The sequence below is a fragment of the Pinus tabuliformis genome, chromosome 5_2 (genome assembly GCF_031772625.1).
Source record: "Pinus tabuliformis cultivar Carrire ecotype Pingquan chromosome 5_2, CPIR1, whole genome shotgun sequence".
Lineage (NCBI taxonomy): Eukaryota > Viridiplantae > Streptophyta > Pinopsida > Pinales > Pinaceae > Pinus > Pinus tabuliformis.
Window position 1 is genome coordinate 855,849,025 of NC_142306.1, and position 25,828 is coordinate 855,874,852.

The following is a 25,828-nucleotide window of genomic DNA, read 5'->3' on the forward strand; positions in this document are numbered from 1 at the left end:
AGAGCACAGAGATCAAGTTCTACTGCAGTAAACATGCCACCGAGGAGAGGAGCTAGTATAGGTCGAGGAATATCTGAAGTAAATGCAATTCTGCTAGATGAGATATGGATTCTATGTACAAGGATGGATATAATGGAGACTTCTCAGAGGAGATCACCTGATGAAGGAGTTGCCAGTGCTGCGAAAGAATCTTCTGAGGAAGAAGAAGAGGAGGAAAATGAAACTACCAAAGTTATCAAGATGTTGGCTAAAGTAGGTGGAAAACCAAAGGTGGAAATTCCTTTGTATGAAGGGAGTCTCAATGCAGAAGAGTTGATGGATTGGATCAGTTCATTAGACAAGTATTTTGACTATGAGGAGGTTGATGATAAAAAGAAGGTGAAATTTGCAGTTACCAGATTGAAAGGTCATGCAGCTATTTGGTGGGATGAACTACAAACATCCAGAGCAAGAAAAGGAAAGTCCAAGATCAAACAATGGGATAAAATGGTGAGTAAATTGAAAGCTAAATTTATGCCAAAAGATTATCAGTTAAACCTTTTCAGACAGTTACAGAATTTGAGACAAAAAGGAATGACTATCAAAGAATATACAGAAGAGTTTTATAAGCTGAGCATTAGAGCAGGACATGCAGAGGATGATGTAGAAAAGGTAGCCAAATACATCAATGGCTTGAGATATGACATACATGATGAGATCAACTTGTTGAGTTTGAACATAATTGAATATGCTTATCAAGCAGCTTTGAAGGCAGAAGAGAAGATGTTAAGGAAACAAAATCAGAGGAATAGAGGAGGAAGTTTAGCAAGAGGTAGAGGAACTACCAGACCAAGATTTCAGCACCATCAAAGTGAAGTAGGTAGATCAAGTAGTAGACCACCACATAGAGGAGATTTTAATCGAGGAAGATTTTCACCCAGAGGAAGAGGCCGAGGAAGAGATATTTGGTGTTATACATGTGGAAAATGGGAACATGGATCATGGGACTGTCCTCATAATAAAGCAACAAGTCAGAGGAATGTGAATGTGGCTGAGGCAAAGGAAGAAAAACCTCAAATTGCAAACAAGGAAGAATCACCTAAAGAAGGAGAATCTTTGTTGTTGAAAAGGGTATTGCTTAAGGCAGAGAAAGAGACAGGAGAACCAGCTCAGAGAAAGAGTTTATTCAGAACTACATGCAAGTCCAAAGGAAAATGTTGTAAAGTGATAATTAACAGTGGAAGCACTTATAACCTTGTTTCTATAGAATTTGTGGAAAAGCTAGGATTAGTGAAAATAGTACACCCTACTCCTTACAAAGTGTCATGGCTGCAAAAAGGACATCAAATTATTATGACAGAACAATGCAAGGTAGAGATACAAATTGGTACTTATAAGGATATGATATTGTGTGATGTAATGCCAATGGATATATGCCATGTGTTGCTGGGAAGACCTTGGCAGTTTGATCCGAAAGTTATTCATGATGGGAGAAGGAATAATTACACTCTAGAGAAACATGGAAATAAACACACACTGCTGCCATTGAAGGATGAAGTAGGCAAAGAGACACCTGGAAACAGTGTTATGTTGATGAGTGGAAAGGAGTTGTTGCAAGAAGTTGGAAAAGGTGAAGAAATGCATTTTGTTGTCATAGGGAGACCTAAGGTAATTTTAACTTCTACAAACTTAGACGATTTACCTGAAGAAATCAAAACTCTGTTGAATGACTTTGCTGATATTATTATGGATGAGTTTCCAAATGCATTGCCACCAATCAGGAGTATTAGTCATCACATTGATCTAATACCTGGAGCAAGTTTTCCAAACAAAGCAGCATACAGATTATCTCCTCAAGGGAATGCAAAAGTTGGAAGACAAGTGCAAGAACTAATGGATAAGGGATTAATCAGAGAGAGTCTTAGTCCATATGTTGTACCAACAATACTCAGTCCAAAGAAAGGAGGTGAATGGCATATGTGTACAGATTCTAGAGCCATAAACAATTTTACTATTAGGTATAGATTTCCTTTACCACGCATGGATGATTTGATGGATTGTTTGAGTGGCTCAAAGTATTTTACTAAGATAGATCTAAAGAGTGGATACCATCAAATAAGAATTAGAGAAGGAGATGAATGGAAGACTGCATTTAAAACAAATAGTGGGTTGTATGAGTGGTTAGTGATGCCTTTTGGACTCACTAATGCACCTAGCACATTCATAAGATTGATGAATTAAGTATTGAAGGAATATACAGGCAAGTTTGTCATTGTTTATCTTGATGATATTCTAGTTTTTAGTAGAAGCAAAGAAGTACATCTGGAGCATCTCAAGTTGGTTTTAAGAACTTTGCAGAAAGAGAAACTATTGATAAATTTGAAGAAATGTAGTTTCATGAAAGAAGAGTTAATCTATTTGGGATTTTTAGTCTCTAAAGAAGGCTTGAAAATGGATCCAGAGAAAGTCCAAGCAATTTGGAACTGGCCTACTCCAAGAAGCATATTTGAGGTAAGAAGCTTTCATGGTCTTGCAAGTTTTTATAAAAAATTTATCAAAGGTTTTAGTTAGATTTGTGCACCAATTCTTGAAACAATCAAAGAGACTAATCAGCCATTCAAGTGGATAGAAGCAGTAGACATAAATTTTAAGTTGCTAAAGCAGAAAATTATAGAGAAACCAGTTTTAGCTTTACCTGATTTTGGGAAAGTTTTTCAAGTTGAAACTGATGCTAGTGGAGTTGCAAGTGGAGCAGTTTTGAGTCAGGAACAGAGACCAATAGCATACTTTAGTGAGAAACTAAATGAAGCTAAGAAGAAGTATTCTTCTTATGATAAAGAATTTTATGCTATTGTACAAGCTTTAAAAAAATGGAGACATTATTTGCTACCAAAAGAATTTATATTGTATTCTGAAAATCATGCATTACAGTTCATAAACCACTAGCCAAAATTGAACCAGAAACATGCCAAGTGGGTAGAGTTTTTACAGAGCTTTACTTTTTTTATAAAACACACAAGTGGTAAGTTAAACAAAGTTGTTGATGCTTTAAGCAGGGTAAATTTCATTGTGCAAGAATTAAGATTTGGTGTTATAGGATTTGAAGAAATGATTGATATGTATAAAGATAATGCATAATTCAAAGATATTTATGCAGTTGTACAAAATCCAATAGTTTATAACAGAAGCCAATGGTTGGATTATCTTATCCAAGGAGGTTTATCGTTTAAAGGTAACAAATTGTGTATTCCCAAATGTTCTATGAGGGAAAACATAATTAAGGAGAAACACAGTGGAGGATTATCTGGTCACTTTGGACAAGAAAAAACCTTTGCTCAGGTAAATGCTTTTTACTATTGGCCAAATATGAAAACTAATGTTAAGAGATTTGTTGAGAAATGCAGGATATGTCAGCATGCTAAAGGGAGAAACCAAATACAAGACTATACCAGCCATTACCAATACCAGACTGACCATGGGATGTAGTTAGTATGTATTTTGTTTTGGGGTTACCTACAACTCAAAGAGGGAATGATTCCATTTATGTTGTGGTAGATAGATTTTCCAAAATGGCACATTTCATTGCATGTAAAAAGACTAGTGATGCAACACATATTGCTAATATATTTTTTACAGAAGTTGTAAGGTTACATGGATTGCCTGTAAGTATTGTGTCTGATAGGGATACAAAGTTTGTTGGGCATCTCTGGATAACTCTTTGGAACAAACTAGGTGCTAACCTTAGTTTTAGTTCAACATACCATCCTCAAACAGATGGATAGACTGAAGTAGTAAACAGAAGCTTGGGAAACATATTGAGAAGTTTAGTGTATAACAATCCTAAGCAGTGGGATTTAGCACTTGCTCAAGCTGAGTTTGCTTATAATGACACTCCAAACCGAAGTACTAGAATGAGTCCATTTCAATTTTCTTCGGAATGAATCCAAGAGGTGTGTATGAGCTCATAAATTTGGGTAAACATGAGACAAGAAGGGAAAAAGCTGAAGAGTTTGAAGGCAGATGCAGAGATTGCAAGAACATGTCAAAGGCAGATTACAAGAAAGCAGTGGAAAATACAAACAGAAGAAATTGGAATATCACATATCTTCAATGTTGCAGATTTGTATCTATACAAAGAGACAAAGACAGAACTACAGAAGGAACCTGGAGGAGATGAAGAACAGACTGTACATTGGGAAGAACAAATGCCAAAGACAATTAAGAAAGAGGTGGAAGTTGTTTTAGAGAAAAGAGTATCCAAAAGAACCAGAGGACATGTTTATTTTCAGTATCTAGTCAAATGGAAGGGACAACTAGTGGAGGATGCTAGTTGGTTGACAATAGAAGAGTTGCAGAATTATGGAGTAAACACTGAAAGTCTGAGGGATGATTCTTTTCTTCCCCGGGAGTCCGATGCAGGAGCATCCAGACTTAGCCAACTATGTGATTGTATGTTCACATGTTGTGGCTAACAAGAGATGAATTTCATTGACCTGAGTGGTCAAAAGTCAGCTTTAGTAGAAAGGATTGGATCTCTCGAAAATGATATTTACTTCATTATTGTAATAATTAGAATATTTTATTATTTTTAGACTAAGGGATAAATTGTTAGCATAGGTGTGTAACAGAGCTTGAAAATAGAGATTTAATTGTTATATTGATTAAAATAGAGATCGAGTTGTTAATGCAGTTAGGATAGGATTCGATTCATAAAAGAGAAAAAGAATGTAATGATAAGATTAGGTGATTGAGAACAGAGTGGGTAAGCGAGAGTTTTGAGTGACAGAGATAAGGTTTGAGATTGAACAGAGGTCAGAAAACTGTTGTAATCAAGCCGAGAGGGCAGGACTCTGTAATTTACATTTTGTTGAATAAATGATCAAGTGTGGTGTTGCGTGTTAATCTAGTACAGAAATTCATTTATATCTGTGTTATCGGCGTTCTGGACTTAATCGGGTATTTTCCTCTGTTTTAACACTTTATTTATAAATCACAACGTTTATGTGTTTTATCGTTAATCATTGTCGATTCGTGTTTAAGGTTAATATTGTGGTTAAAGTGCTAAACCTTCCTTAAAGCATCTTTCTTAAAGTTAAGTAATAAGCATGTGGGTTGCATTTGATGAGCGAGAAGCAGTATCTCGTGCACTCAAAAGGTGGTAAGTAGTATTGTTCCAAGTCCGCACGATTAGCCTTAGTGCTCGACACATAGCAAATGGAGGCAAGAGAAAACAAATTTTCTCATGTGCTTCCGATTTGATAACAACCGTGCTAGAGTCCACACGAGATTGCGTGACGACTGTTAGCGCATGATACGACACAATAGCTGTTGGATCTGAATGAGTGAAACCAACGGTGCAGATTGAAGCGCTCAGCCAAAGGAAGAATGAAAGTGGGACCAACAGTGATTAGTTGGAAAAGCGGAACCCTCAGGGAAAAGAAAGACACATACAGAATCCGTTTAAGCGAAGCTGATTGGTTATAAAGTTAACCATTGGTTATTATCTTACTACAACCTCATTTCATCAACCTCCTGCGTCACCTGATTGGATAACTAAAGCAAGGGATTAATGGAAAAATGATGAAGAGATGTGGACACTCATTCAAAAGTTGCAGCAAGATCCCAATACATCTAATACATTTAGATTGAAAAGTGATTAATTATTGTACAAAGATTGCTTATGTATTTTTAAGAATTCCCAACTCAAGCAAAATATTCTTTTGGAATTGCACACCTCCCCCTTAGGAGGGCACTCAAGATTTTTAAAAAATTACCATAGGGTCAAGAAGGAATTTTTTTGGGATGGTCTTAAATCTGATATTCAGAAGTTTGTGGTAAAATGTTTGGTTTGCCAACAAAGTAAAGTTGAGACCATTAAGACCCCGAGTTTGTTACAACCTTTATCCATTCCAAGTTAGCGTTGGGAGGAGTTCTCAATGGATTTTATCATAGGTTTACCCAAGTCTAAAGGAAAGAGTGTCATCATGGTGGTAGTTGATAGATTTACCAAGTATGCACATTTTTGTGCATTATCTCATCCTTTTAAAGCTAGTACAGTGGCTACTACATTTATGGAAACAATTCAAAAGATACATGGAAACCCAAAGATTATTGTAAGAGACAAAGATCCCATTTTCGCTGGAAATTTTTGGACGTAATTATTTTCTTGTCTTGGTACTCAATTAGCTCATAGCTCATCTTATCATTGTCAACCTAGCAGGCAAACTGAGATCATGAACAAATGTTTGGAATTATATCTTTGTTGCTTTGTATCTGATAAACAAAAACAATGGGTCAAGTGGTTACCTCTAGTTGAATGGTGGTATAACACTTCGTTCCATACTACAACAAAAATGACCCCATTTATGGAACTTTATGGATATCATCCACCATCCATCACATCATCTTTAAAAGAAAATTCTAAGGTTCAAGTTGTGGAATATCACATCGAGAATCAACAACAAGTTATACAACTCTTATAGGATAACCTCACTCTGATGCAAAATCGAATGAAACAATAGGCAGATCAACATCGCAGTGAAATAAGTTTTGATGTAGGTGACTGGGTATTTTATAGCTACAAACATACAAACAAATGTCCCTCAAGCAAGCTAAGAAGATTAATAAATTATCACCCAAGTACTATGGTCCTTACAAGGCATTTCAAAATATTGGTACTATGGCATACAAGTTGGAGTTGCTTGCATCTTCTCAATTACAACCAATTTTCCATGTTTCATGCTTAAAGAGAGTTATCAGTGACAAGCTCCTAATTCAAACAGTGTTGCCAAAACTTGACAAAGAAGGAACAATCATATTTGAGCCTTAAGAAGTCATGAAAACAAGAATCCAACAACTACGGAATTGATTAATTTCAGAGTATCTCATTAAGTGGAAGAACTTACCCATTGAAGATTCCACATGGGAGGATGAGAATTTTATACAAAAGCATCTGGAACTACTAAAGCGTTGAGGAAAACAATTTTTTGAAGGAGATAGGAATATTAGGTCCCTATGATACTAGTATATTCCCCTTATTGTTATCATTAGTGTAGCCCACTATTGTTATTGTTGTGCCCATGTACCCCCCATGTTGTTATTATTGTGCCCCATAGAAGCCCACTATTGTTATTGTTGTGCCCTTACATTATTATTGTTATGCAAGCTCTGATTATATTGTGACCCCTTAGACCCCTATATATACCAAGGAGGTCTTATCATTTGTATCATCCAAGAATTTTTTCATTTATGTAATGTAAAGGAGGTTTCCCCCTCGAAGAGGATAATTTATATGTCATTGATCTATCTTTTCTACTATTTTGTGAGTTGGTTGCATAACATCAATATCTTCATGTGATGAGACCTTGTGAAAGATCCAACTATCATATTACTTCATAAGGAATATTGTTGCTTCTTGGGTCATCAACTATTGTTGTTGTCTCCAAACATCCCCTTTGACATCACTGACATCTTTTTGTCGTCCATGACAACAATAAGTGCAACAATATCCCCTTTTTTCATTGATGGCAACATAATCAAACATTGATGATCATTTGATGTCAAACAATTCAAAACTCTTCCTTTGCAATTTCTATTTGCAAGTACAATGTCTAGAATCTCTCTTATTTCAAATACCTCCCTCTGTTAATGTTAATTTTTACATCAATTTTTACTGTAATCTCTCCCCCTTTGACATAAATGGAAAAGGTTTACCAGTATGTGTTGAAAACTACAATTTTTATTATCCTACATAAGTACCTATTCCTAGATGATCTTGTGTACCTGACTTAACCATGCTTATTTCTTGATGGTATATTGTCTCCCCCTAAGACCATGCTTCTATTGTATGTTCCTATTCCATGCTTCCATTGTTTCATGTTCATGTACTCCCCTTGAGGCCATTCATCAATTATTGTTTATGATATACCTATACTCCCCTTGAGATCATGCTCCTCCCATCATCTATAGGTACTTGTCATGTGTCTGCTCTACTTTTACATCTAACACTCATCATCAAATCATAGTTCACATGCTACCCTTATACCTGTAGTTTCTTCTTCAATATTTGACTTTCTACATAGTGATATTGAAGAAGCTTTCTCCAAATTATTAGATCTAAGGGATCGAACCTAATCAAGGTCCTATTTGACCTCTTCCCCATCTACCAATATTGATAGGAAGTCTTTATCTATTGTACCTTCCGTAGTTGAATCTGTAATCTTGTGTTATATGACCTTCATTGTGTCATACATGGCATTCAACATCGGGCTTCAACACTTGTAGAAATGGTTGAACCATTCTTCTAATTTGGTTCATATATCTCCATCTAAGTACCTAATCATATCCTCTATACCTTACCACATCATAGGTATGCAATCTCAAGCTTTCTATCAAAACTTTTTACATGAGAAACAATACCCAAAAAACTTACTTTGATACCTAGGAATATAAGGAGATCTCGATCTTCTGAAATTACTTCTTGAAGGAGCAATTCAAATCCTTGGCCATCTTACAATGAATAAAATTATGAGTACTACCTAAATCAATTAGCACTATTACCTTTTTCCTTGATATATCATTCTAACTTGAGAGTTTGAGTGGTAATTATCACCAATGCATTGTAAGATATGGAAATATTCATTTCTTGTTTTTCATCCCCTGAAGTTGGTTCCTAGTGTATATCTTCTTATTTTGACGTTTATTGTTTCTTTTACTCCTCCTCTTTAGAATCTATGTAATATAATTTCTTCTCGGCACACTTATTACCTTTAGTGTATTTTCTATCACAACTGTAACACAACCCTTTTTCTCCTTTTTCCTCCAGTAGTTGTTGTGTCAACCTTGTAGGTTGTGGGAAGCTAAGAGTGGCAATACTTCCATTTTTATAGTTGTGAGTGGTAGACCTCCTTGTTTCCATAATTTTTCTTTCAACTTTTCTTGTGATACATATTTATGCAGGAAAAAAATTAAATGTAGATTTAAACAAAAATATAGAGCTACAACGAAAATTGAACTTCAATTCATTAATTAAAAAACATTGAAAATTGTTTACAAACATAATAGAAATAAACTAGCTTAGGTGATGGTATCTTATCTCTAAGAAGAGATGTGGTGGCTACATTCCTATAAAATGTGTTATAATGTGGCTCATCAACCTTTTTATTATTGAGACACAAGGGAAAACCCCAAACATCCAAAAACCTAACCCTAGGAGATGAAATGCCAAAAAATTGTGGGCCCTATTAGGCTTAGTTGTTACACAACTTCCCAGGGTTGTAACTTTGGCATATGATCTTCATTTGACGCTTATGATACCTCGTTAGAAATATCTATCTATTTTCCAAAAAAATGCCGTTTGGGCCTCAAAATGGCTCTGGAAGTTCATAACCTGAAAAACTACCAAAAATAGTAAAATGTGTTACAATTAAGGAAATTGAAAGAAACAGTGTTGGGGGTCCAAGTGGAATAGGCTGGTGGCCACCAATATCCATGTGGATTAGTCCTCCCCCCTTAGGAATTAATGGTGCCCATTACGTTGAGTGCCTCTACGAGATGGGGAAATTTTCGTTGAACTTGGTCCCTGGTGACCCACTTGCCCTCGTGCAAGAGTTGGCCAACTTTGACAACTCAATACAGTTGGATCCCCTATTTACAAGTGTTCTTGATCTGTGTGTCCATGATCCAATTAATTTTGGCCTATTTAATGCAGTCCGGGTTGAGCTTTGTTGGTGTCAACCGCTCAACAATGTCTAATGTATCCAACAATGGTGGAAAGTATGGCCGAAGGTAGTCCACATTGATTATGTGGTGCAAGCCAAGGAATGGGGGTATACTAAGCTCGAAAACGTTGTCTCTCACAGAATTATTGATGGTTTGAGGCCCATATCAGAGTGGTCGAAGCTTACGATGGGCTCTAGCGAGGTACTCTTTCTGCATATGTAACCAAACTTTGTCACCCACCTAAAACTTATAGGGCACCTGATGTTGATCATGTCCTTATTTGTATTTGTCATTGAATTTCTCCAAAATTCCATGAACCTGCTGTTGGATGTGCTAAATTTGCTCAATAAAGGTGGCTTTATGAACTTCAAATTGAACATGGGTAGATTCTTCCTGTGCAGTTGCAAAAGGTAATGCAACATCAAGAGGACATAATCAGGTTTAAATCCCAGGCCCACTTCAAAGGGGTTGTGTCTAGTTGAGCTATGTAGAGCTCTGTTATAGATGTGTTGTACATAGGGAAGACTCTCATCCCATGTATGTGGATGCTTAGAGTTGTACATGTGTAGTATGTGCACAATCATCTTGTTGATGACCTGTGTTTGGTCATAACTCTAGGGGTGGAATGCAGTCAACTTGGTGAGCTTGGTATCCAACAATGACCAAAGGTTCGACCAAAAAATGCTTAGGAACTTGTTATCCTGATATGATATAATGGTCTATGGGATACCAAAATGTGTCAACACTCGTTCAAAGAAGAGTCTAGCAGTGGCCTCTACTGTGATACTCTTCTTGCAGGCAGCTAATATGGTCATCTTAGAAAATTTGTCGACGACCACAAATACACAGTTGTTGTCATGTTTGGTAGAAGGAACACTAGACATATAGTCCATGGATATGGATTCCCAGGGCTAGCTAGGAGTAGGCAAAGGAGTATACAAGCCTTGCTTCTTAATAGTTGGCTTGGCGATGGCACAGGTACTGCAGGATCTGATGTATTTTCCAACATCTTGTCAAAGATTTGGCCAATAAAAACTTCTGTAGTACGACCATAGTTTTCTCCACACCAAAGTGTTTTGCAATGCGACTATAGTGTGCTTGTTGGCTCGGGAGAATCATCAGGGAAAAGACCCCAGGTTCAGGCACGGAGGCCAACAGTGGTCCGCTATAGTCTAAGACAGTGCTGGCATTTTCACCTCACCCTGAAGGGCGAGGAGTCTCACCCGAAGCGCGTCGTGACCAAAGGGGAGAAGGGTTCAGCATGGGGTCAAGAGAATAACAATCGGTCACAAGAGATCATACACATATGCGTCCATAATATATGATATGGAGATAGAGATACCCTAAACTCATACACATGGATCCATCACGAATAACACAAAACTAACAGCATTCTAGTATCAATCTAGTAATCATCATCTTCATGCAACAAGTAGACTATTTAAAATTTTTAAAAGCCCACAGAACACGATATGCAATACATTATAAGTCTCAACATCCATCACTCAGATTACATTATATCACTAGGATAGAGTACATCATAACTCAGCATCTCGCCGTAAACAATACATAGAATACCCAGCTTAGTAGCTCGGGTTAGATCGGCTCCGCAACCCAGTTCCTCAGCTCCCAACTCTTCCTACTTCAACCTCTACATCTACATACCCCATGGCAACCAAGTCCTCCTACATCTAGCGGGTTCAACAACAACCCCTTCCTTTCTATTCTTCCCCTTTTTATATCCTTCCTGGCTACTTGAACTGCCAGTTCTCACTCGTTGCTTGCTCCCTTGGCTGCTTCTGCGCCTTCCCATCTCCTCGACTACCTTTTCCTTCTGCTGCCACTTTTCCATCACTCCCCCACAACTTCTCATTACACCACCCAACCATTACTACCATTTGTCCTTTCCCGTCCTACGGTTGGTCAAAAATGGTAAAAAATTCTTCAAAATTAACGAAGGCTCCAACAGTGCCTCCCAAACCAACTTGGCACACTCGCTTGAAGGAACACAAAGGTGGCCTAGGTAGCAAAATATATGCATCCTGGAGGTGGAAGTCTGGAACTTTCTTTCCATCCATTAGCATCTTCTATCTGGTGGCTAACTCTAGATCATTTTTATATAGTTGCAACTATCTAGAGGTCTCATGGCCACGAAAGTTGAGAATAGTGGTCAGTGCTGCAGCCGATGACCGACTGAGGAAATGTGAAACATGATTGGTGTTGCCCTTCTTGTATTTAATATTCAAATGGAATTGTTGTGTATATGTGAACCACTTCTGATGGCAACCATTTCCCCACTTCCCTTGGGTATATATAAACTACAGGTGTTGGCGATCTATGTGGATGATCATCTCCTTCCTCAGAATGTAATGTTTCCATTGCTGGAAATCCTGCTCAATGGAATACATATGCTTATCGTAGGTGGGGTATTTCCAAATTGTGTCAGAAAATGTATCATTGTGATAGGCCACTAAATTCCCTTGGTGGGTGATAATGACACCAATAGCATAACCAGACGCGTCTATCCCAATTTCAAATGGTTTTTACAGGTTTGGCAAGGTGAGTACTAGTGCAAAGCAGAGGCAGTGCTTTAGGTCAACAATTGCCTTTTGTTGGGACTCAAACCAGAAAAAAATTTCTTTCGCTCCACCCTTGGTAACTTGACTTAAAGGCCAAGTGATATGAGAGAATCCCAACATGGAATTTTGATAAAAATTGGCAAGGCCAAAAAATTTGTGAAGCTATGTTAGATTGGTCAAGGTTGGCCAATCCCGAATGACTTGGATCTTACCCAAATCCGCATGCACACCTTGCTCGTCAATGATGTAAACCCGATATTTGACCTCGCTCATGCCAAAGGTACATTTCTCCAAGTTGGCACATAGTTTGTGTTGTCACAACATTTGAAGGACCTGTCGAATGTTCTGCAAGTGCTCTTCCTAACTCTTTCTAAAGATGAAGATGTCGTCCAAATGTACAACCACAAATGAGTTGGTAAAGGGCCAAAAGATGTCATCCGTTAACCTCATAAAATTTGCAGGGGAATTTTTCAACCCAAAAGGCATGAACAACAACTCAAAAAGGCCCTCCTTTGATTTGAAGGAGGTATTCCATACATATATGGGTTCTATTGGAACCTGGTGATAACCTGACTTTAAATTGATCTTGCTAAAATATTTATCCCCTTTGAGTTGACTAAGAATTTCATCAATCTATGGGATTGGATACCTTTTCCTGACAATGATTTTATTTAGTGCTTGATAATCAATGCAGAATCTCCAGATCCCATCCTTCTTTTGTACAAGTACAATCGGGCTCCCGCAAGGTGAGGAACATGGTTGGATGTGCCCTTTTTACAGTAACTCCTGGATTTACAGCTTTATTTCTTCATTTTCCAAAATAGAGAGGAAGTATATCGTCTCATTGGGTAGAGGTGCTTCGGGATTCAGATCGATCAAATGCTTGACCTGACAGTGCAAAGGTACCGCTGTGGGCGAGGAGAAGATGTCCCTGTATTCATCCAAGACCTTGTCCACCTACTTTTTTTGTGTGATTGAACCCTTTGTGAGGTCCATGGATGTGGCTATGACCTTCCCCTTACTTTGAGAATGAATAAAAAGGAAAACAAATTTCCTGGTCTTGGATATGATCTTACTGCATTGCTTAGAAGAGATCAAAGAGATGGAAATAGGCAGGGCTACCTCTAGTATCATGTATAACTTACTACCCAAAGTAATAATATCAGTGCGAGGCCTCGACTTATACATAACATGATGCTTCCACAAGTATAGTTGGCCTAATAATACATCACAAACTTCAAGAGGAGCAACATCACACAATACCTCATCCATGAAGGGTTTGATGCTATAGGAAAGAAAACAATGATGGATGATGCAAAGATCTCATCCTTGGTAGAGCCACTCGATGGTGTATGGTTGTGGGTGTGGTGTGTTCGGTAGTCCCAACCACTTAACTACCTTTGTTGAGATGAGGTTATTTTTGCTTCCGTTGTTGACAATGAACTACAATTGAGACCCCTCCACCCACATCTATGAGTGGAAGAGTTGCTCCTCTTCCTCTAGATATTTGGGCTCAATATTCTGGACCTTGGTGGTGGCAATGATGGTGCTAGGATTCACATTAATAATCTAGTTCCATTTTTCATTCCCCTTCTTAGTTTATGACTCAGAGTCAAAACATGCATCTAACTCTGAAGCCTTCATCTTAGCCACCGATGACTGCTTGGCTCGACAGTCACTTGTGCTGTGAGTGGGGCTCTTATGGAACTCACACCACTATACTGTGTCCATATTTTTCTTCGTGGTGTTGTTCTTTTCTTGCGGCTTTAGTGGATTGTCCTGGGTCACCCCGCCTTGGATTTTTCCTTTATTCTATGGTTTGGGGGTTCCTTTCCCTTTCTTCGAATTCACAGATCTAAATTCACTCTTCTTCTGTTTAAATTTATGCTCAATCTTAACAGCATATCGATAGGAGACACCAAGTGAGGAGATGTCCAATAACTCCATATCATCATATATTTATTTGTGTAGATAGTCATGGTACTTGAGTACCAAATGCCACTCATAATCATTGATACCTAACTTTGTGTGAATGGTATGAAAAATATTGGTGAACTCTGGCACGTCTTGGTCCCTTCTCTGCCACAGTGTGGTCCATTTTATGTACTTATCTTCATAGCTTACAATATGGGTAACATTTTTCCTTTATGGTGTCTCAAAAATAACTCCAAGTGGGTGTAGATGAAAAAAACGTGGTTTCCCTCTGGTCACAGTAGGTTTCCCACCAGTCCTTGACGTGGGAGGTGACTTTAATGAGTGAAAAAAGTGATATTTTCCATATTAGAAAAATTATGAACCAAAAAATATCCTTCAAACAAATTTAACCATTTATCTACGACATCTATATCTATCTCGCCTTCAAATATGGGAATTTTAAAGTTGACTTGTACCTTAAAGGGAGCGGTGCCTCCAGGGTGGCTACTATCTTAATATGTGTTGCCTGCAGGCATTCGCGAAAGGATCTAGGCAAAGTTATTCCAAGTGGGTGTAGATGAAAAAACGAGGTTTCCCTTTGGTCATAGTAGGTTTCCCACCAATATTTGACGTGGGGGGTGACTTTGAGGACTGCAAAAGTAATATTTTCCCTATTGGAAAAATCATGAACCGAAAAATATCCTTCAAACATATTTAACCATTTATCTACAACATCTACATCTATTTGGCCTTCAAATATGGGAATTTCAAAGTTGACTTATACCTTAAAGGGAGTGATGCCTCCAGGGTGGCTGCTAGATGAAGATGTGTCGCCTGTGGGCATTCACTGAAGGATCTGGGCAAAGTTGTCCATCATCTCATTCCTTTGTCGCTCGATGGCTTCTTCGAGCAATATTTTGAAAGGATCGCATGCTCCCTCTTCTTTATTTTCTTCTGCCATGGGAGGCAGTCGAGGTAGGTGAGACTGGTCTTGCAAAGCTTCAACCAATTCAAGCCCTAACTCCTTATACCTTGACCTCGTTGGGGACATGCATAGAAAATAGAGAAAAAGAAAATTGCTTTGATACTAGTCATCCATATTTATGCATGAATGAAATGAAATATATATTTAAACAGAAACAGAGAGCTACAATGAAAATTGAATTTCAATTCATTAATAACAAAATGCTAAAAATTGTTTACTTGCAAAATGGAAATAACTAGCTCAAGTGATGACAACTTATCTTCGAGAATATATGTGGTGGCTACATGCCTCTGAATTATGTTACAATGAGGCTCACAAGCCTTTTTATTATTGAGAAACAAGGGAAAACCCCAAATATCCAAAAACCTAACCCTAGGAGATGAAGCACCAAAATTTTGTGGGCCCCGTTGGGGTTAGTTAGTACACCAACTTCCCAGGGTCGTAATTTTGGCATATGATCTTTGTTTGATGCATATGATACATATTTAGAAATAATTATTTGAGGACTACAACTTTCGACTGCAAAGCCCTATAGTAGGCTATAAGTTTGCCCATTTTCCAAAAAAATACCATTTAGGGCCTCAAAACAGTTCTCGAAGTTCAAGACCCATAAAAATGCAAAAAATAGTAAATTGTGATACAATTAAGGAAGCTGAAAGAAACAGTGTTGGGGGTCCAAGTGGAATAGGTAGGTGACCACCAATATCCACCTAGATCATCTTGCCACCCTGAATACATTCTCCAATGACTTAGGTTCCCAAAGACAAACTTCATGTTGGACGTTATCCTTTAAAGTACCTACAAAGACATCAATCGGATGCTCCTCTAGAATATAATTTACCTTGATATTCAATATTTTGAAGCCCTCAATATTCTCCCCAATTGAGCCCTTTTGTTTGAGATTTATCATTTGGATGAAGAAGGTATTTCTCTTTATATCCTCATAATGTGTTATCAATTCTTGCGTAAAAATTGTCCAAGTGACTAGTGCTTTGCAAGAGAAAAGCCATCGATACCATAAAATTTTATTGGGTTCTAAATATAAAGATGCAATATGTACCTTTTTTGTGTGTTGCACATCGTGTATATCAAAGAACTACTCCATCTGTAGAATCCATGTTACCGGATCCTTGCCATCAATCTTCTGCACATCGATATTTGGAATATGGTTGGCCTTCTTCCCAAAGTTGGAGTCTCTAAAATCATGATCCACATTATGTTTTTTCTCTTCATGAGTTTCATGAAATACCTTATCACCAGTAGGAAGCCTTTCTTCTAGCAACTTTACCAAACCTCCCTTCAAACCTTCCATGTCTACTTTTAAACCGTTCATGCCGTCTTTTGTGTTTGCTTTTAAACTGTCCATGTCAGCTTTTATTTCTACTTTTAATCCATTTTTCAAACCTTCTATGTTCCCCTCTTTTTTCTTATATGTCCCCTTCTAAGCCATCCATCTTAACATGCATCATTGCTTCTAATTCATTTTTGGTTACTCTTTGCGAGAGTGAAATTTGTTGCACTTGGTCTCTTAATTTTGATATATCATGTTGTACTTCTTCCTCTTCTTCATGTGTTATAGAAGAGCTTTATGTTGGCTTACTAGGTGTATCCATTTTTTGTTTCAAGGCATCTTAGAAAACAATATTGATATATATGCTTCAATATGCCTTTTGAATCACTTCAAATTGATTTTTCAAACAAAAGTTATGCAATTAAAAAAAAAAAATTCACACATTTTTCTTGCTTTTAGGAGATCAATCTTGAAAATATTGTATCTCTGTAATTTTAGCCTCTCAAGGTCTGAAACTTTGTTTTAAGGTATTTTTCTCTGTCCTCTTTCCAACCCCACAAGTTAGACTGAAATTGGATTTTTCCAGATAAAGTTATACCAAATCTACCACGATCGCCTAATCATGGACTGGTTTAGTATAACAAACTTGTACAGACTTCCACGTGTCACTTTTTTTTACCTTCAACCCTGAAATTCCTCCTCAAGAAACTACATTCCGTGCAATTTGGAAAAAAAAAATATAGAATTCAAATCTAATCCTTCAAGCGAAAGTTATGACGATTTTCCCTAGGTCACATGTTTAAGACGAAATTGTGGAGCATGCAGAAACCCTAACTTCTTAAGATCATATCTCAGAAAATATAATGAACCAAGCTCTGAAATTCTTACACAAAGTTCACCAAGATTTCGGTTACATGTGGTATAAATTTCAACTTCTGAAGCTTTGTAAAAAAAATTATAGCGAAAATTCCATGATGGCCTATTTGAAGCAGGGAAACCCTAGCATCCAGAGTTCTAATACTAGATGTTATGTAACCATATCAGAAAATAGAAGAAAAGATAGATCAATGACTTGAAAATAAGCCTATTGGAGGGGAAACATCCTTTTACATCAGATAAATGAATAATCCTTGGATGATACAAATGACAAGATCTCCTTGATATATATAGGAGCCTAAAGTGTCACAATCAAATCAGGGCCTACATAACAATAATAATGTAAGGGCTCAACAATAACAATAGTGGGCTTCTATGGGGCACAACAATAATAATATGGGGGCTTCATGGGGCATAACAATAACAATATGGGGGGTACACTAGTATTATAGAGACCTAACACATACCTTGGACCATTTTGAAGTATATATTGGGATCAACATTTCTTTTGGTAAAACCAAGCTTCATGATCAAGAAGTTATCAATGCAGACATACCAAGCTCTTTAGGGCTTGCTTCAATCCATAGAGAGTTTTATTCAGTATTTGGGTCTTAGAACTACTTCTCACACACCATTATGTATGATGGACGCATGATCTTCATCCATTGCATCTTTCCATACTTGATATTTCACTACTTCTTCAAAAGTGCATGGTTCGGCCTGAATAATGTTGCTCATGGCTACCACATATCCCTGGAACTGACATAGTTTCTTGCTTTCTCTAAAGCTTACTCGAGGAGCATCATGTCTATCAACATCTTGTAAAGTGTCATGAAGCCATAATCATCTCTTTCTAGCACATGGAGAAGGATCCAAGAATTCTATGGAACCCATGGGTTCATCAACAAGATTAGGCTCAGGCTCAGGATATTCTTGTGCATCTAAGGCATAATCCTTTCTTACTTGAAGCTTCCAGCTTGGTACTTTTTTTCCTTTGGCACATGAAAGTAGACATGGTAGTCAAAGATTCTTAAGTGCCCATTTTATTCTAGGTTATATGGTATGGTGGTCTCTTTCTTGATTCCAACTTCCTTGAAGTCTTTATCTCTTGTCCACTTCATGTCCACTCAAGTCATGGGATGGATCGACATCTTCCTCAATCTATATACAAAGGACTTGGTTCTCACATTAGTCAAATGCAATTTTTAATCCCAGAACAAGAGCAAGATCAATAGTAACAAAGTAAATAAACATAATGCAAGTATAATGGGTGATGAGGTAGTTCTTTCCTTCTTTTCTAGATGTGAGAGTGGCTCCTTCATTATCCTTGCACCAAATTCCTCTTGGAGTTTACTCTTCCTACACTATTATGCACCCTAATGATCTTCCGGATCTAATTTTCTTGATCACATCCTCATCAAGAAGTTAGTGAAATAATCATTCAAATACTCATGCATGAAAAATAACTGATGATCTATGAAGATAAATCTAAACAAGAGTAGTGACACAAAGAAAAACATAATACTCAAAAACACTTATTTTTTAATGGGAATTGAAGGAAGTTGTTAGCTTCCTCTTGATCCTGCCTCTATAAGTTACCACTATCTACCAGACATATGTCATTGGTAGAATAAATGCATATTCTTGAACACCACTTAGCAAACTCCATCATGGTCCACTCTAATCTTAGGCATTTTGGAAACCATCTTTCTCACATGAGGTAATGCTTTATAATGAAGATGAGTGAACTTTCGGTGTTACATTTCATATTGATGATTACTTATCATGAATCAATGCATGGATAGGTCTTCCATTGATTTTATAAAGATCTTCAAATATTGATCCCAGAGTGAAGGCATGTAATAATAATTATACATATTAACTTCATTGTCTGCAATGATATTAGTTATAATCTGTCTTTGATCGCTACAAAAGAGGTTATTTTAGAAAAATATCATTCTATCTTTTTCAAAAGTCATGTTTCTTATCTACGAGCACTATTGTTAATAAACTCTAATATCAAAATTACCAAAACGCATAAGATTATGACATTTCTCATATAATGTGAGAGAATCAAAATCCCCCTATCTTCAACATTCAATTTCTATCAATTATTTTTTCATAACATTCTATGCATTATACTTCTCTTCAAGTCAACACTTTCTTGCACATGGATAAACAAAAGTAAAACTATTTTTTACTTTTACATGCATCAACAAGTACCAAAACCACAACTATTAAACACATGCATCACCTTAATTAATATCTGCAAAATTACTATCTGATGTGGGAGCACTCAGCAAGCAAACGTGGACCAGAGGATCAGAACAGAGGAAAGTCTACCTTAAAGCAGAAAATTAGATTTAAAGCAAATAAGTTAAAGCAGATTTAAAGTGGATTTAAAGCAGATAAGATGGATACAACCATGCACGCTTTTTGGAGAGCTTTTGTGGAGAAAAATCAGGAGATGATAGGATCGATCCTTCCTAAACCTCTTATATAAATGTAATATGATAGGCGTGTAGGGATATCTGAATGGTGAAGCATTTTGTGAGTGGCAGGATGTAGTGCGCGTGAGCTCGGTCTTAAGGCTGAAATGCCTTAATTTTGTAACTATCCTATATAATATATATAAGCTTGTTCGAGTGTTATTTGTATATGCATGTGTTGTGAGCTTGTCAATCGACATCGATCATTCCAGGGTCGATGGCGATCTATGTATTGTGTAACTGTTATATATGTTATTGTTTAAATGCTATGTATGAAGAGCAAGGGAGGATCGGCGTGTTGGCGATTGCTTGATGTAGTTTTCAATCTCTGTTTTTAATGAAAATCGTGAATATTCTATGTCTAATGTCATTATGGCAGTACTATAGTTTAAAGCCTGAATATCACAGAAGTGACGAACTGCAAGACGAAGTTCCTATTAGAAAGCCGGCTCCATATTTGGAAGCGAGCAATTTAATGGGTTTATCTTACAGTTGACATCTAGGGCCGAAATTATAATTGAAATTTGGCCGATTCACTGGAAAATCGTTAAGGGTGTGAGCATATGTTTTGCCTGGCACGTGTTTAATTATTTATTTTGGCAACGTTCTTGTTTGACAGTCAGCCAGGACTGAACTCCAAATGAAGACCGTGAGTAGTCCAAGTTACAAGGCCACGTGATCTATTTTAAAGTGGAAGCGCTTTTTAATTACGATGTAATTTCCAGTTGAACCATAGCGATTCTGGTTGGATCGCAATCAGAATTCCAGAGAGAGAAGTGTAGAATCGATATCGCTTAATCGAACTTCCATTCAAATGCTTTTACTGTATGACAAAGGCGCAGGTTCATCCGATGGCAATGGTTGACATCCTGTTCAGGATTCGTCCCCTCCGTGGTGTTTGAAAATGCATGCGTTGATAGAGTCAGGCATCGCCGATAGAGAGTTTTATTGCGTGACACATTTCGTAAATGAATGCGGGTATTTCAAAAGCGCCCAATGTTGTTTTAAGAGAATAAAGGGATGGCTCAATAGTTAATGAAGATCCACGTCAAATAAATAAAAAGGTTTAAAGTTGTTTAAAACGCTTCCGTCAGGACTTGTGGGCCCAGAAACCATAGTCCCGGGTTCGAATTTTATTCGGGAATTGGGATTTTGGGCAGCCCCCAAATTCTCGTCCCATCAATTTGGTATCAGAGTGAGAAAAAGATTCTGTGGAAGGAGGTACAGTTCTTGATAAAGTATATGGTCTTTATATTTTGTGTAGGTAGCAGCAGAGGAAGGTGAGAAGATTGCAATAGCCTAGAGCGTTTACCAAAAGACCAAGTCTAGAGGAGAGCTTGGTGAGGTAAGAGGCAACAGGGAGGACTGTTGTTGCAAAGGTAGATTGCAGCTCACAAGTTAAAGATATTACGAAGACCAGAAGCATATGACCAGGAGGTCATAAATTTTTGTGCCTCGGGAGTCTGATGCGAGAGCACTCAGCAGCAAACGTGGACCAGAGGATCAGAATAGAGGAAAGTCTACCTTAAAGCAGAAAATTAGATTTAAAGCGGATAAGTTAAAGCAGATTTAAAGCGGATTTAAAGCAGATAAGATGGATATAGCCATGCACGCTTTTTGGAGAGCTTTTGTGGAGAAAAATCAGGAGAGGATAGGATCGATCCTTCCTAAACCTCTTATATAAATGTAATATGATAGGCGTGTAGGGATATCTGAATGGTGAAGCATTTTGTGAGTGGCAGGATGTAGCACGCGTGAGCTCGGTCTTAAGGCTGAAATGCCTTAATTTTGTAACTATCCTATATAATATATATAAGCTTGTTCGAGTGTTATTTGTATATGCATGTGTTGTGAGCTTGTCAATCGACATCGATCATTCCAGGGTCGATGGCGATCTATGTATTGTGTAACTGTTATATATGTTATTGTTTAAACGCTATGTATGAAGAGCAAGGGAGGATCGGCGTGTTGGCGATTGCTTGATGTAGTTTTCAATCTCTGTTTTAATGAAAATCGTGAATATTCTATGTCCAATGCCGTTCTGGCAGTACTGTAGTTTAAAGCCTGAATATCATAGAAGTGACGAGCTGCAAGACGGAGTTCCTATTAGAAAGCCGGCTCCATATTTGGAAGCGAGCAATTTAATGGGTTTATCTTACAGTCGACACCTAGGGCGAAATTGTAATTGAAATTTGGCCGATTCACTGGAAAATCGTTGAGGGTGTGAGCATATGTTTTGCCTGGCACGTGTTTAATTATTTATTTTGGAAACGTTCTTGTTTGACAGTCAGCCAGGACTGAACTCCAAATGAAGACCGTGAGTAGTCCAAGTTACAAGGCCACGTGATCTATTTTAAAGTGGAAGTGCTTTTTAATTACGATGTAATTTCCAGTTGAACCACAATGATTCCGGTTGGATCGCAATCAGAATTCCAAAGAGAGAAGTGTAGAATCGATATTGCTTAATCAAACTTCCATTCAAATGCTTTTACTATATGACAAAGGCGCAGGTTCATCCGATGGAAATGGTTGACATCCTGTTCACGATTCGTCCCCTCCGTGGTGTTTGAAAATGCATGGGTTGATAGAGTCGAGCATCGCCGATAGAGAGTTTTATTGCGTGACACATTTCGTAAATGAATGCTGGTATTTCAAAAGCGCCCAATGTTGTTTTAAGAGAATAAAGGCATGGCTCAATGGTTAATGAAGATCCACGTCAAATAAATAAAAAGGTTTAAAGTTGTTTAAAACGCTTCCGTCAGGACTTGTGGGCCCAGAAACCACAGTCCCAGGTTCGAATTTTATTCGAGAATTGGGATTTTGGGCAACCCCCAAATTCTCGTCCCATCACTATCATATCTTGAGTTCCTTGAAATCTTGGAAGAACGGTAGCAGTGAAATTTTAGCAACAAAATTTCAGCAGCCTAAAAAATAAAGTTTTGCACCAAAAACATGTTTTTCCCAAATGGACATTAAATTTAACTGAAAAAATATTTTCGACCAAAAATCTTAAATTTTCGGTTGAAAAACCTATCCATATTTTCCGTTGATTGTGAAATTGAAACAATGTGACCCTCCAATGTAACCATTTCAGACGAAAGCTATAAATAAACTCAGTCAAAATGTCATTTTCTCACTCACATTCCTCATGTGCAACTTTTGAATAGAAAACTTCTTTGAATCTAATTTTTGGATAGTAAATATTTTTTTGGATGGATTTTGAAAGTGACTTTTTTGGGCTTGATTTTGAAATTGACTTTTTTGGGCTTTATTCTAAAACTATATATAGATTGAATTATCATGAGGAATCAAAGAAGTTACAAGAGAAAATATGATCGAATTAGAGACACTAAGGCTCGTAGAGAATACTCAAGAAACTATTACAAAAGAAAGGAGGAAAAATGCTTAAATATTGAAAGGGAAAATCAATCTCGACGAGAAGTTGAACCAAATATGTAAATGTAGAGTCCATTGGGTCTTGGACAGATGGTAAGTAGGTGTTTTTTTAAGGAACTTCTTGATGTGAAGTCATCGGTTCAGTTCCCCGCCCAATCAGGGTGATATATTGGACATGATGAAGATGTAGTCTTGCCAAGCTTCCAAAAATATATATGTAAATGTAGATAATATAAATTATATTTAAAATTTAATGGTGTATTGTGCAATTTATTTTTTATTTGATGAACTAATTTGAAAAATATTTTGCAATGTAAACAAAGAGAGATTTTCCTCATAACATTGATGATGAGATTGAAAATGTTGAAAGACAAAGTGAAGAAGAAAATGAACTAATGATTGATGATGTTGTTGAAGATGTTGAAAGAGATTCAAGTGAAGAAGAAGTTGAACCACCCATATGTATGTATATATATGTCATGTATTATTGAAATTATACATATTTATTAGTTTCAATTTCATGAACTCTATTTTTTAATTTAATTATTTAATGTATATTTATACTCATTTACATTAAATTCTCATATGTACAGATGAAATCAATATTGATGATGAGATGTTAGAAAATGTCAACACTAGCACATATGGAGATAAAAAATTTGACCATGTTATACAATATCGTGTTAAGCTCATTATTGATAAGTTCTTCAAAGATGAAAATGTGACAGTTGAAGCTCGAATTTTGAGAGTTCTCTTAACATTGAAGAAATTAAAAGAAGCTACAACACTATTGGGAATTCGAAAAACAACGAAAGATAAAAAGGTGAAGGAAAAGGTGATTCAAAATAGTAGTGCTCTATAATCAATTGGAAAATCCAGAAAGAAAATTGATCTAGATGCACGTAAAGCAATACAAACAACAATGGTTTCATCAACTACTAAAGAAAATTGTTTGATAAAATTTATGGAAAAAGCATTAGGGACCTCACGAAAAACATTGCACAAACATAGGAAATTTCGATTGCAAATTGATGCAAATGATGAACTTGCTTGTTGGACATTTATTTGTAGGAAAATATTCAAAGATACACTTGGAGAAAATGTTAAAAAAATGATATATCAATATTGGGTGAAAAATTCACGCATTTCACCAAAAGAAAGGGATGTGATGTGGCGAAGAATAGCACAAAATCAATATGAAGAACATGCAAAACATATCTTGGACACCACTTATATAGAGTTGTTCAATAAGTTCAATGAAGAGAATATTGGAATTAATGTCTCAATCAGTACTTTTGTGCAACAAAAACCATGGTATGTTAAGCCTATCATTGTACGAGACACTTGTTATTGTCGTTATCATGTGGAATTTCAATTATATTATGACACCTTCCTTAATTTTGGTAAAACATTTTAGAAAAAATCACCTCCTCCTTCCACTCACCATGATTTCATATCCCAAATTCGATGTGAAAGAGAAAATCAATAATTATTTTACCAAAAGAAATGTGTTGGTGGTCAAAAATGTGATTATTGTGGAAATTTGACTTTGTTTCACAACAAATATCCTATTGATGAATGATCAATCATAGTCCAACATAAAAGTGGAATGGAACAGATATGAATATATCCATACATTGATTGGTTCAAGTGGTAGTTCTAGTGCTAGAAGGATTGATTTACAAAAAGAAGATTTTTTTGTGATAGAGTTTTTGAAAAAGTTTGAGACATAAATTTATAAATACACCAAGCATTATCATAGAGCTCGATGGCAGGAACTACAATTTAAAAAATTTCATGAAATTTTTCCACCAAGGACCATTTTGTCGATAGTTGATTTTGCACAAAATGAAATAAATAATGAGTATTATCATTATGACCAAGTCCCTATGCTTGTTCATGTTCTATATAAACATTTGAACATAATGTTGATCATATAGAAAGCGCCAGTGAGAATCAACATGTTATTAAAGAATATCATTTTTTATATCAACGGTCATCATACACATGATACACATTTTGTAAAACATTGATTTGATAATATTTATGACTCATTGAAAGGTCGTGGAATAAAATTCAATGAACATTGGATATGGTCAGATTGATGCACAAGTCAATTAAAATCTTCATGATCATTCTTTTGGTTGTGTCATCTTCATATGAAAACCAACTTTAAACATTGTTGGGATTTCTTTAAGACTGGTCATGGAAAAGGAGAACATGATGGCGCAGGGAAATGTATAAATGAGTGCTTCAAAGATATCAAATGGACCACTCTACAAACCAGCTTGTCTTAGCTGAACAAGTTGTTCAATGGTGCATTGTTGCATTAAGCCATGAGACTAACCCACCAAGGGAGTTACGTAGGTATGTACATATATATTAACTTGTATATATTTTTAATGATGATTTTTATTAATTTTTAAAGTTTAAAACTTTATACATTATAGTTTAAATAATTGAACGATGATTATCTTTGATATTTAAATTGTATTTTAAATAACATATTTAAATTCTTGTTTGAATTTACTATAGGTCTTTTTGTCATATTGGAGTCCAAGATGTAGATGGATCAATTCCATATGAAGTTGAAACAGTA